The following is a 13,399-nucleotide window of genomic DNA, read 5'->3' as shown; positions in this document are numbered from 1 at the left end:
ATCATGGGAGGGATAGAGCAACCTTAAGGCGTAACTCATCCCCTTGTGTCTTTCGAGAAGGTAAGTTGTCACGTAGTCTGTGACTGGACCCACTCCCACCTGTTGACTCCCATGGGAAAAGAAAGTGTCGGGCAACCAAAGGCTGGACCTGCTCCCCACCATAGGAGGAATAAAGTAGCCTTAGGGCGTAACCCATCCATTTGGGTCCCACAAGAAGGTAAGTTGTCGGACAGCTAAGGAGCCATGTTCGCTCTTCACTGTCATGGGATTAGGGTAAATTATCAGGTAGCCGAGAGGCTGGGCCCACTCTCATCCATGAGGGAGGTCAGGTCACCAGGAGTGTTGGACCCGCCTGCTAATCCTTGTGGGGAGGTAAGTTGTCAAGAAGTTTGTGGCTGGACCCGTTCCTGCCCATTGATATCACAGCAAAGGTAAGTTGTCAACGAGGGAGATTACGTTCTTGGAGAAGGGAGTTGAGACATAGCTAGAGAGTGTGTTTCGGGTCAAGACACAATTCATTCCTAGAAAACTATACTTTCATTAACAGAGTTTACATTGTTGGCCATGGTAATATAACTTACACGCTTTACACTTTTTAACAATAAAACTTCTGTAGATGCTCGACATTCCAACAGTGTGGTAACTTGTTCCCTTGAGAGTGTCAGAGCTAGTAAGAGCTCGAGTGGTTGTTAGTGGTACCTACGTAGGGGCCCTCCCATCAGGGACCCAGTTTTCCTTCGTCTTAGGTGATTATCCCTGTTTGCTTTAGAGCCATGTCGCCTATCTTGAAAGCTCTTGGTCGTACCCATTTGTTGAAACATCATTTGGCCCTCCTCCTATTGGTTGTCGTCCTTATTTCTGCTTCATACCTGACTTCCTCTAGCAAGTCAAGTTGCTCTTCATGTCACTCGTCGTTAGAGCTTTGCTTGAAGTGTTGCACCCTGTAGATGGGGATCCCAACCTCTCTGGGTGGCATTGCGGCATGTCCATAGGTGAGAGTGAAGGGGGTTTCTCCCACTGTGGTTCTCACTAGGGAATTCTTCTGCCTAGGTGCCATTCCTGTTGCTAAAATTCTTCTTGACAATCCCTATAAACAAATTATTGGTTGCTTCAATTGGCCTATTTGATTCCCAGATTTTTACACCAGTCTCATTAATGGTCAAAATCAAACTGCCTTCTATTATTTGATATGATGACGCGGGGAATGCCGAACTTGCAGACGACCATTTTCCACAAGAATCGGGTGATGTTGCTTGTTGTAATTATTGCCAATGCTTTAGCCTCTATCCACTTAGTGAAGTAGTCCACCGCCACTACTACAAATTTTACTCCCCCTTACCCTAAGGAAGGGGACCTACTAGGTCAACTCCAGGTGGGAAATGGGGTATCTTGGAGTATTCTTGACATTTCCTACACTTTCAAACATATTCTTCTGTGTCTTGGAGGGCATAAGGCCAGTAGCACCCCACCCTCATCACTTTGCCTGCCAACGTCTTTCGCCCGGAGTGGTTACCGCGGATTCCATCTTTTACCTTTGCCAACACAGACTGGGCTTCTTCAAATAAGATGCACCTTAGGAAAGGCATGGAGTAACTTCTCTTATACAGGACTCCCTCAAGTAGGGTGTAATGTGTTGCTATGTTCCTGATCTTTCTTACTTCCCATATGTTATCCTGTAGCTCATTGGTGTCTACATACTTGATTATGTCCAACGCCCACTCTGAGTCTCACGGCTTTACCTCTATGACTTCAATTCCCAAAGCGGTACCTCAACAGTCTTGATCATCATTTGCTCTAGCAGAGGAGAATTTTCTTGCCCTAATGCTGCTCGTGCCAACTTGTCCACCTTTTGGTTCTCAGCCCTCGGTACTTGTTGGATATGAAAGCATTTGAAGTGGGCGCTCACCTTCTATCAAAGCTAAGTGCTTTTTCAACTTTTCACTCTTTGTATCGAACCCTCCCCGTACTTTGTTGACCACTACTTGAGAATTGGCCCGCACCTCTATTTCTTTTACACCCAAAGTTTTGGCGATCATCAAACCAGAGGATAACACCTTGTACTTTGCCTCTTTGTTGGTGGTTTTGAACGCCAACTTAATAACTTAATCATGCTCTTTGCCTGTATCTTTAAAAATTTGCTCCCTCACTCCCCCTCCAAGTTGGCAGGATGAGCCGTCAATGTAAACCTATGAGGGCTGGACTGGAGATGCTTGTTCTACTTCTTCTGGGAAGCCAGTGAATTTTTTCACAAAATCTACCAATACCTGTCCTTTAATAGCATCTCGGGGTACATATTCAATGTCGAACTTGCTCAGCTCTACTACCCAGTTCGTTAGGCGTCCTAAGGCATTTGGTTTTTGCAAGATTTTCTTCAGGGGAGTTTTGGTCATGACCCTCACCAAGTGAGCTTGGAAATATGGGCGAAGGCATCGGGTGGTTACCACAAAGGTGAAGGCGAGCTAGTCCATGAGTGGATATTTGGTCTTTGTTCCTCGATAAGCCTAGCTGGTGTAATACAAGAGCTTTTGGACCCCCCTTCATCCCGTACCAGGGCTGAGGATGCCGCATATGGGGAGATTGCCAAGTATAGAATTAAGGTCTCCCCACATATGGGCTAGCTGATATTAGGGGGGGCTAGTGAGGTATTTTTAAGAGCCTCGAATGCTCAGTCGTACTCGCCATCCCATGTTTGTGCCTTTTGCAACACCTTAAAAATGGTAGGCATTTGTCAGTGGACCTCGATACAAATATGTTAAGGCCACTACTCAACTGCAGAGTTTCTACACTCTTTTGATGTTTCGAGATGGGGCCATGTAGAGTATAGCCTCTACTTTCTTCGAGTTAGCTTCTATTCCCCATTTTGAAACCATGAAGACTAGAAACTTATAAGAGCCCACTCCGAAGGCACACTTCATCAGGTTGTGTTTCATCTGATATTTTCGTAATACTGTGAAGGCTTCACTATGGTCAGTAAGGTGGTTTTCAAGAGCTCCACTCTTGACTAGCAAATTGTCCACGTAGACGTCCATATTTCCTCCCATTTGATCTTTAAACATGCGGTTGACCAGCTGCTAATAGGTGGGCCCACGTTTTTTAATCCAAATTGCATGGCCGAGTAGTAGTATAACCCCCTATTAGTGACATTTGAAGTCTTCTCCACATCATAAGGATTCATGCAGATTTGGTTGTACTTGGAGGAGGCGTTCATAAAGCTAATCATGCGATGGCTTGTAGTAGAGTCGACGATCAGATCAATGCGAGGTAACAAGAAGCTATCCTTTGGACATGCCTTATTCAAGTTGGTGAAGTCGACTCACATTCTCTATTCTCCCATATGAGGCATGCCGTGAGTAACAGGTTAACCTCTGCAACGATGGCAGCGTTCTTCTCAATAATAAAGTTTTGGCCTTCTTGTCTGACCCCCTTGGCCTCCGGGTCCATGCTCAGGTAGTGTTGCATAATCTTTTAGTCGATCCCGAGCATATCCACGTGACTCTAGGCAAAGACATCCTAGTGTTCCATGAGGATTCGTTGTTTGGCGTGTCTCATTTCTGGAGCCATTTTGTTGCCAATCTTGGCTGCAGTTTTGGGGTGGCTTTGGCCTAGGGGGACTAACTCCAACGGCTCAATTGGCTTTAGGAGGTGGTGGGAGAACGTGATCGTTATCTAGGTGGTGGTTTACATGCACCCTATCATCCTTTGGATTCAATTCTAGTACGTAGCACTCGCATGCCAATACCTATTCGCCTCGAGTCTCCCCCACTCCCTAGGAGGTCGAGAACTTCATCTTTAAGTGATAGGTTGACATGACCGCTCTCAGGCACTTGAGGATAGGCCAGCCAAGTATCATTCCTGTTTTAAAATCCAATGAACCAATATTAGCTGGAAACATGATGCATGATGGTGTGGTTGTGCGTGTAGGGTGGAGGTAATCCTGAAGTGTCCTAGTGGGTTTATCTCCGTGTTCACTCATTTCCTCAAAATTAGAAAAATTATCAAACAAATTATTAAAAAATTTAGACTTTGACTTTAACTTTAACACAGGCCTACAAGCAAACCGACCCAATATGTCTCAATTGTGCATGCAAGATAGAAAAAAATGCCACACTAAAAAAAAACTACAAAAAAGAATAAGAAAATGAAAAGAAAATAAAGATCAATCTAAGAGAGGGAACTAAGTTACCGCGTTTTCAAACTACTGAAAAGAAAAACTATCTAGCAATTCTTCTACCGTCTCCCCGGCAACAATGCCAAAATTTGATTACGCCCAAAGAATGACGTGGTAATTATAGCGCAACTTTGAGGTGTCGATTCCATAGGGAGACAAATTAAAAAAAATAGTAGAAGAAACAAAAGAACTAAAGAAAAATATTAAATGATTAATAGAGAACAAAAAATTAATTTTAAATACAAATTAAAGTGAATCAAAGTTACTAACGGAAGAAGTACTCAAATTTGATGAACAGTAAAGTATCAAGAATCCCTTACACAAATCTGGTATTTTAATTATTATTAATTCATTGAATAACTCAATTGGAAACTCAATTCTTGAAATTTCCAATCGGAAGGTATAAATTTATAAACCAAATGTAACGCTTTGAAAAATCATTCACCACTTTTAAAATACGTAAATTATTATCCATATTGAGAAAATCCAGCGACGACAATATGCTTAAGGAGTGATATTATAGCAAAAAATAAAATCAATATAGATAAATAATTAATCCAAACATAATAAAAAAAACCAATTCAATCAAAAGAAAAAGCATGACTGAATCCATAAACAAAATAAATTCTATGATTATTCAGAGAAGAAAACATCAATGATCAATTGAGAATGATAAAATAAAAGAGTTTTAGTAATTAAAAATCAATTACATAAATTAAAAATAAATTAATAATACCATCTAATTTGCAAGGTCATCCCTAATTCTACTTGAGAATTTAATTACCCATAAATATAATGGATAACAAAAATCTCCAAAAAAACATAAAACAAACGGCTGCCATGAAAGTGCTTTTCTCATCTCTTCAAATCTGCCCCTTGTGCCTCTCGTCCTCCTCCTATTTCATGTTAATAATATGCTTATATAGGGTAGGAAAGAAACCCTAATGTCTTCATAATTCCTACATAAAAATTTGCCTAAATTTTAAGACTAATCTTGGCAATAATGTATGTGCTTCAGGAGTTTGAATTTGGAAATGCTTATTAGAGATAAATTTATATACCTTTAAGATATCTTTCTAATGCATGAAGAATCACATCAATCTGATATGTGACTAGAAAGTTAAGGTCAAAATAATAAAGTATGTCCAGTTTGTCTCCTAGCGAATTTCGGACTTAGACTTCTCGCAGTTTCTTTTTATGATTTTTTTTCTTTTTTTTTTCTTGATCCAAATTGCACTCAAACTCCATGAAGGTCCTCCTTTGAATTTGACTGGGTTTTGACTTGCTCTTTTATAAGCTCTGAAATTAAACAGAAAAAACTATTTAGGAGTATTTCAACGTAAATAGAAACTCAATTTAGGAATACACATTAATTCCTACGATTTCTATTCATATTCTAGCATTTTAATCTAATAATATGGTAATTAGAGAGCACTTTCGCTCACTTATCACACCCCACAACTTACTCATTGGTAGTCTCTAGCAATTTTCATGCCAAAACAATAAAAGAGACCAAAGAAAATCACACAAAGGCTACCAAGTCACACTTTCCAGATTCACATGTCAAAACAATCCTAGAAATTCAATAACCCTATCACAAGCAATCCACCTATAGCATTTCATAGGGTGTGTGTGTGTTCCTAACTATATCCATCTAACCAGAGGTCCTAACACATGCAACATCAAGAACATCTCAAACAAATGGTTCAACTCCATAACTCACGGGTATAAAAGTGTTTTATGTGAGGATTCTCTCTATAGAGTTGACAATGGGTGTACACACACTCTCATAAGAAATTAGGCAATTATGTATAAACAACGACTAAACATTGATCTTATGATAGAAACACTAACAAATAAGACTTCCACCAATCTTTCCAAAAGCTTACTTACGGTCAGAACGGTCAATCAAAAAGGTTGTAACGTGGCTTAGGTTTGAAAAAATAAAGATGAAAATAATTCAAAAACTTTCAAGTACATGCAAAGAGAATTTTATTAAATATCTCAGTAGACCACACTTCTCACTTGATATACTCTCAAACTTTTCGGATCGTCGAATAATAATGTTTTTCCTTCTCCTTCTTCTTCTCTTTTTTTTCAACAATTTGATGAACAAACATATGCCACATTGGTATTCTTGCCATATCCACCCAACCTTGACCCTCTCTCTCTCTCTTTTATTTATTTATTTATTTATTTATTTTGCCATTAAAGCTCATTCAATTGAACGCTTTGCAACTCATACTCTTCTCCTTTTTTTCTTCTTTTTTTTTAATTGAAAATGATAAAACAAAAGAAAGAAAATGCAAATTTCACACCTATAATACATTTGAAAGTAAAAAAGATAGAAAAATCAGTGTATAGATTATACTCCAATGCGGAGAGGCATGGATGATATGGGCATATGAAAAGAAAAAACTACATGTGTTTATTGGCTCAAAGTTGGCTACTAGGAGTCTATGAGGGAAATGATTAGCTTAAAAGGCTCAAACGTTGATCCTAAGTTGAACTTTGTCATATCCCAAGTATATCCACCATCTTACCACAAACCATGTAATGATATTCTCAAAAGAAGTGCCCAATTCAACAGATCAATTAATGCTTATTACAATTTACTGCATTTGTAGGCTCTTAATCCTCTCTAAACTCACATGAATACTTAAGTAAAAGAGTTCTCTAGCTACATGTGTCAAACCACTATCTTATCACAAAGTTTGGATGAGTGCATTAGTGGTTCTGTGAATGTTTCAGTAAAAAATGATTATGGTAGGTTTGGTGAATTCACGAAGATGACTATGAATGAGAATGATTACACATGTGAAAATGGTACACGTGTAATGCAAAAAATTGACACATAAAAATATGTCACAGGGTTCCAACAAGCATTTTAAATACTAAATTTGCACCACCACCCCCAACATAAATAAAACATTGTCCTCAATATTTAAGAATCAAAATTGAATGAAGAGTAACTAAGAATACACTTGATGAGTGACGAGGGTAGCTCGCTAAATACCAAAAATAGTAACCTGAAATGACAAAATGAAACTAACCTACAAACAAAAACAAATAAAATAACAACAAACAAAAAGAAAAAGAAAGAAAATAAGAGAAAAAAAATAAAACAAATAAAGAAAAACATACTTGTGTGGTGTGGTCAAGGTTGAAAGACCGGATCTACAAGTGGAATATCTTCCACTTCTGAAACTTGCCTATCAATTAATACTTTAAGGCGTTGACCATTTACTTTAAAGATCCGACCATTTTTAGGATCCTTTATTTCTACCGCCCCATTTTCAAAAGCATGTTTCACTACAAAGGAACTAGGCCACCTAGACCGAAGTTTTCCTAGGTGTTTATGAAGTTTAAAATCATATAAGTGTATTCGGTCATCAAACCTAAACGTCTTCCTAAAAAGATTTTTATCATGAAACGTTTTCATTATAACCTTATAGATTTTATACTTAGGCAAAGGTTTCAATTTCACTCTTGGTGCTTCCATTCTTAAAAGAAACTATTTTTCACCTTTCTTAGGCAACTCCTCAAATTTTGGTTGCCGTACTTGTGTTCCATAATCCTGAGATTTATAAAAAATAGCACAAGTATCAACAATATCAGATAAATCACTAATAGTATCAAACTCATAATTAACAATGGAATATTCAAGGGGATCAAAATCATAAGTTGTGTGAACTCCCTTGTCTATGAGTGCGTCAATCATGTACGTTTGGTGGCACTCGTCATCTATTGACTGTTTCTCAATATGAAAAATGTTGACCTCCGTGGTCATGTTTCCAAAAGATAACTTTATCAACTCATTTCTACAATTTATAAGTACATTAGCCGTAGTGAGGAAATGTCTACCTAATATGAGAGGAACCTTAGAGTTAGACTCAACAACCGACTGAGTGTCCAAAATTAAGAAATATACAAGATAATAAAACTTGTCAATTTGGATAAAAATATTCTCAACTATCACTCTCGATTTTTTAACTGAACGGTCAGCCAATTGAAGCACAATAGAAATTGGCTTAATTTGACCCAAACCAAGCTGCAAATAAATGGAATAAGACATCAAATTAACACTAGCTAATAAATCTAGCAAGGCTTGCCCAAACTCATAATTCTCAATATTACATGTAATGGTTGGACAATCAGGATCCTTGTACTTTTGAGGAATTCACTGCTAAATTAGAGTACTAACTTGCGTTGTCAAAAAGATTGTCTTCTTAACATAGTGTTTCCTCTTAACTGTAATCAAATTTTTGAGAACTTTTACATAAGTAGGAACTTGTTTAATAACATGCAAAAGAGGAAGGTTAATCTTTACTTGCCTAAGGTTCTCCAAGATTTTATTACTAAAATCCAAAGTTCGTATACCAAATTTTAAATCTTGAGAAAATAATACCTTAACTGGGCTCTTAATTACCTCGTCTTCCTTAGGAAACTCGGTACTATCATTACTTTGTTTCTCTTCAACATCCTCTAGCTTATCAATTCCTTAGGATACTCGATACTATCATTGCTTTGTTCCTCTTCCTTAGAAAACATGATGCATGATGGTGTGGCTGTGCGTATAGGGTGGAGGTAATCCTGAAGTGTCCTAGTGGGTTTATCTCCGTGTTCACTCATTTCCTGAGAATTAGAAGAATTATCAAACAAATTATTAGAAAATTTAGACTTTGACTTTAACTCTAACATAGGCCTACAAACAAACTGACCCAATGTGTCTCTATACCTGTGCATGCAAGATAGAGAAAAATGCCACACTAAAAAAACTACAAAAAAGAAAAATAAAATAAAATAAAGATGTACCAAGCTCAGAGAGGGAACGAAGTTACCGCCTTTTCAAACTAATGAAAAAAAAAACTATCTAACAATTCTTCTACCGTCTCCCCGGCAATGGTTCCAAAATTTGATTACGACCAAAGAATAATGTGGTAATTATAGCACAACTTTGAAGTGTCGATTCCATGGGGAGACAAATTAAAAAAAAATAGTAGAAGGAACAAAAGAACTAAAGAAAAATATTAAATGATTAATAGAGAACCAAAAATTAATTTTAAATACAAATTAAAGTGAATCAAAGTTACTAATGGAAGAAGTACTCAAATTTGATGAGCAGTAAAGTATCGGGAATCCCTTATGCAAATATGGTATTTTAATTATTATTAATTTATTGAATAACTCAATTGGAAACTCAATTCCCGAAATTTCCAATTGGAATGTATAAATTTATAACCCAAAATTAAACAAAATGTAACCCTTTGAAAAATTATTTACCACTTTTAAAATACGTAAATTATTATCCATATTGAGAAAATCCAACGACGACAATATACTTAGGGAGCAATATTGTAGCAAAAAATAAAATCAATATAGATAAATAATTGATCCAAACATAATAAAAAAACCAATCCAATCAAAAGAAAAAGCATGACTGAATCCATAAACAAAATAAATTCTATGATTATTAAGAGAAGAAAACATTAACGATCAATTGAGAATGATAAAATAAAAGAGTTTTTAATAATTAAAAATCAAATACATAAATTAAAAATAAATTAATAATACTATCTAATGTGCAAGGTCATCCCTAATTCTACTTGAGAATATAGTTACCCATAAATATAATGGATAACAAAACTCTCCAGAAAAACATAAAGCAAACGGCGGTTATGAAAGTGATTTTCTTCTCTCTTCAAATCTACCCCTTGTGCCTCTCGTCCTCCTCCTATTTCATGTTAATAATATGCTTATATAGGGTAGGAAAAAAAACCCTAATGTCTTTATAATTCCTACATAAAAATTCGCCTAAATTTTAAGACTAATCTTGGCAATAATGTACGTGCTTCAGGAGTTTGAATTTGAAAATCCTTATTAGAGAGAAATTTATATACCTTTAAGATATCTTTCTAATGCATCAAGAATCACATCAATCCAATATGTGACTAGAAAGTTAAGGTCAAAATAATAAAGTATGTCCAATCTGTCTCCTAGCAAATTTCAGACTTAGACTTCATGCAGTTTACTTTTATGAAATTTTTTCTTTTTTTTTTCTTGATCCAAATTGCACTCAAACTCCATGAAAGTTCTCTTTTGAATTTGACTGGGTTTTGACTTGCTCTTTTATGAGCTTTAAAATTAAACATAAAAAACTGTTTAGGAGTATCTCAACAGAAATAGAAACTCAATTCAAGAATACACATGAATTCTTATTATTTCTATTCATATTTTAACCTTTTAATCCAATAATAAGGCAACTAGAGTGTACTTTCGCTCACTTATCAGGAGTTTTTACCACTATGAAGTCAGCCATGGCTGAAGCTGTGTAAGGGGCCTTCCCTGCTATGATAGATAGGGTGATGGTTGGCTGAACCATATCCCCTTTCAATGGCATGGGCATTGGTTGAAGAAGGGTAGGATCAATCCTCATCTGAGTTAAGGATTCCCACAAAAGGAAATCTGTGGAGCTGCCATTGTCGACAAGGATCCTTTTGGCGGTGAAGTTGGCAATTAGTATAGTTACTACCAGAGCATAATCATGAGGGTAGAGGGCCCCTCCTCGTCTTCCTTTCAGAAGGAGATGATGGGCAAGGGCTCACCCCTTCTATGCTTGGTGGGATGGTATTTAGCTGAGTATACCTCTTGGTATTGTGCTCGCCTGGCATGTGCCTTTCTACCGAATGAGGTGGCTCCCCCGCTGGCAACCCCCTCCGCCGCCACAATGGTTTTGATTTTGTCCAATGCGGGCCTTCTTGGGGTAGCGCTTGGGGGTGGCCATTAGGCGGCCTCCGTTTGGCCCTTCTTCATCTCGGGCTTACTTCCTCCTTGGTCTATCGAGCCTTTCTACACTTCTCTCCCATGACCTTCTTCTTTGCTCCTATTCCATTCTCCATCCAGAGGGTACCAGGTCTTGATCGCTCCATCTCTTCTCTTTCCTCCTTCAAGGAAATGCAGTCCTCTGTGTTATGGTTGGTGGATTGGTGGTAGATGCAATAATGGTGACTATTGCTCTTGTAGCCTACTTCTCGAGTGGTGGCAGGTCTTCTTTTTGGATAGTGAGTGATGCCCGATCAAATTGAAAGCCCACACCTCTCGTGGGGGCTTTTTCCCTCCTGTTGTCATGTAGTTTCTTCTCCGTCTTTTCACGGGCCTTGTCCTTGCCTGACTTCTTCCCCTTTCTATCAGCCTGCTCCAATATCTTTCTTCTTAAGCTTTGCCAAGGTCTGGAGTGCATCCTTGGTGTTGATAAAGTTGTTGGCCTGATCCATAAATTCTCGCAGCATGGCAAGAGTTCTCCTGGCTAATTCTACCATGAATTGGGATTGAGGCCATACCCTCCCTAAGAGTGCTGCCAAAGTTATTTTCTCATCTTGGTCATCTTTTGCCATGTGCTCCTTTGTTGAACCTATACAGGTATGCCTTTAGGCCCTCATCTTCCCCCTGCTTGATGGTGAGGAGATAGGCCATGGGGTGACCCCTTCTTTGGCTTGCCATAAACTTTGTGAGGAACAGGCAGGCTAGCTCCCCAAAGCTATCTATGGATTCAGGCATTAGTGACCTGAACCATATTCTAGCTAGTCCCCTCAAAGTTAGCGAGAACCACAAGCTACTTTCCCTTGGAAACCATGTAGAGTCATGTGGGCTTTAAAGGTCTCCAGGTGTTCAAGGGGGTCCCTGGTCCTGTCATACATGTCCATAAAAGGAAATCAAAACTTGGGTGGCAGTGGCACTGCCATTTCCTCAGTGTTGTAGGGCAAGGTAGTTTTGATGAGTAACTGGTCTATTGACGATGACATATTGATCCTTTTTACCATCTTTTTGTACTTCCCTTTGAGATTATGCAACTTGCTCTGCATGTTCCTCCTTTCTTCCTCTGCATAACCTTCTCCTCTTGCGTTTCTGGATTCCACATGTTCATTGTTGCTTGGTTCTATGTCATTTTCTAGTTCATTGGTGGCTACTCTAAATGTCTCATTTTTTAAAGGGTCTCTACTTCGGTAGTCAGCTTTCTCACCAGTTGTTCCATCACCGCTAGCCTTGCTTCCATGTTCACTAATGTTGCTTCTTCTTGTCCTCAAGTTGTCTAAGAACAGGTTGTCGCAGGCGTATGAAGGACACATGAAGTCTATAGGAATCCCACAGACAACGCCACTATTATTGTTCTGTTTTGTACGCCTTTGGACTAGGCTTCAAAAACTTGGGTCTAAGCCTTTACACATGCACACTCAAGAAAACAGAGAAAGGGGGAGATTCGGGTAGTGGCCGGGGAATCTCCGATGCTTAAGTCAATATATCTCCTTAGTAGTCTGTGCGAGAGTGCCAGAGCTTAGAGAGGGTTCTTCATACATGGGGGTCAGCTTTATATGAGGTTTTTGGATGGGGAAACCTCGTACCTTGCCTTAGGGAGCACATGTTACTTCGACTATTGTTTGGCTAGAATCCTTTAATGCGGCATGGCTCCTGGGGTGGCGCTATTAATGTGGCATGGCTCCCTGACTAAATTTTAGCTTGCGAGTGATCATTGTTGAGTATTTTCATATCTGCTGTCAGGAGATCGAGGGTCCTCTGCATCTCTCATCCACGTGCCTGTACATGTTCACAAGAGTTAGGCGTTACTGGGGTGTGTCAGGCTAGTGAATCCCGTTTGTCCTTATCGTTCGTCTTTCCTACGTGAGGGTTGCTTTCATGAGTTGGTTTTGCTTATGGGCCCAATGCTTTGTAGAGGCCCGGTGACTTCTCTTAGAGATGGTCATTGGGTTGGGTTGGGCTCTCACCCCCCTTTTCCATGAGGTCCATCATGGGCTTGTTACTAGGGTCTACAGGAGGGAAAGTCCCCTTACAATGATATTCAATTATACCATGCTAGAAAAGTTTTGTATATGAATATTTTGAACTATCGCTATGATATTTTGATAAGATATTTTGGTTATGCATTTTGAAACTTAAAATGTTTTGTTATGTATTTCGAACTTTGTAAATAGTTCATGTTTATATACTAGTATATGTTCTCTGCTTACTAAGTTGTTGGTAACTCATCTCTTATTTCAAAAATATTATCAGATGTTTTGGATGTTTCAATTGAGGATAATGAATAGGAAGCATGGGCAAGACTATTTGAAGATAGTGAATTAAGTATTAAAAGGGAAATTTAATTATTGAAGAGTTTTATACAGTTGGGATTGTTTTAAGTTATGTTGAGTTGGTAATTTCAAGGGTTGTCATTTA

The sequence above is a fragment of the Carya illinoinensis genome, chromosome 15, assembly GCF_018687715.1.
Source record: "Carya illinoinensis cultivar Pawnee chromosome 15, C.illinoinensisPawnee_v1, whole genome shotgun sequence".
Lineage (NCBI taxonomy): Eukaryota > Viridiplantae > Streptophyta > Magnoliopsida > Fagales > Juglandaceae > Carya > Carya illinoinensis.
Note: the sequence above shows the minus strand (reverse complement) of the source record.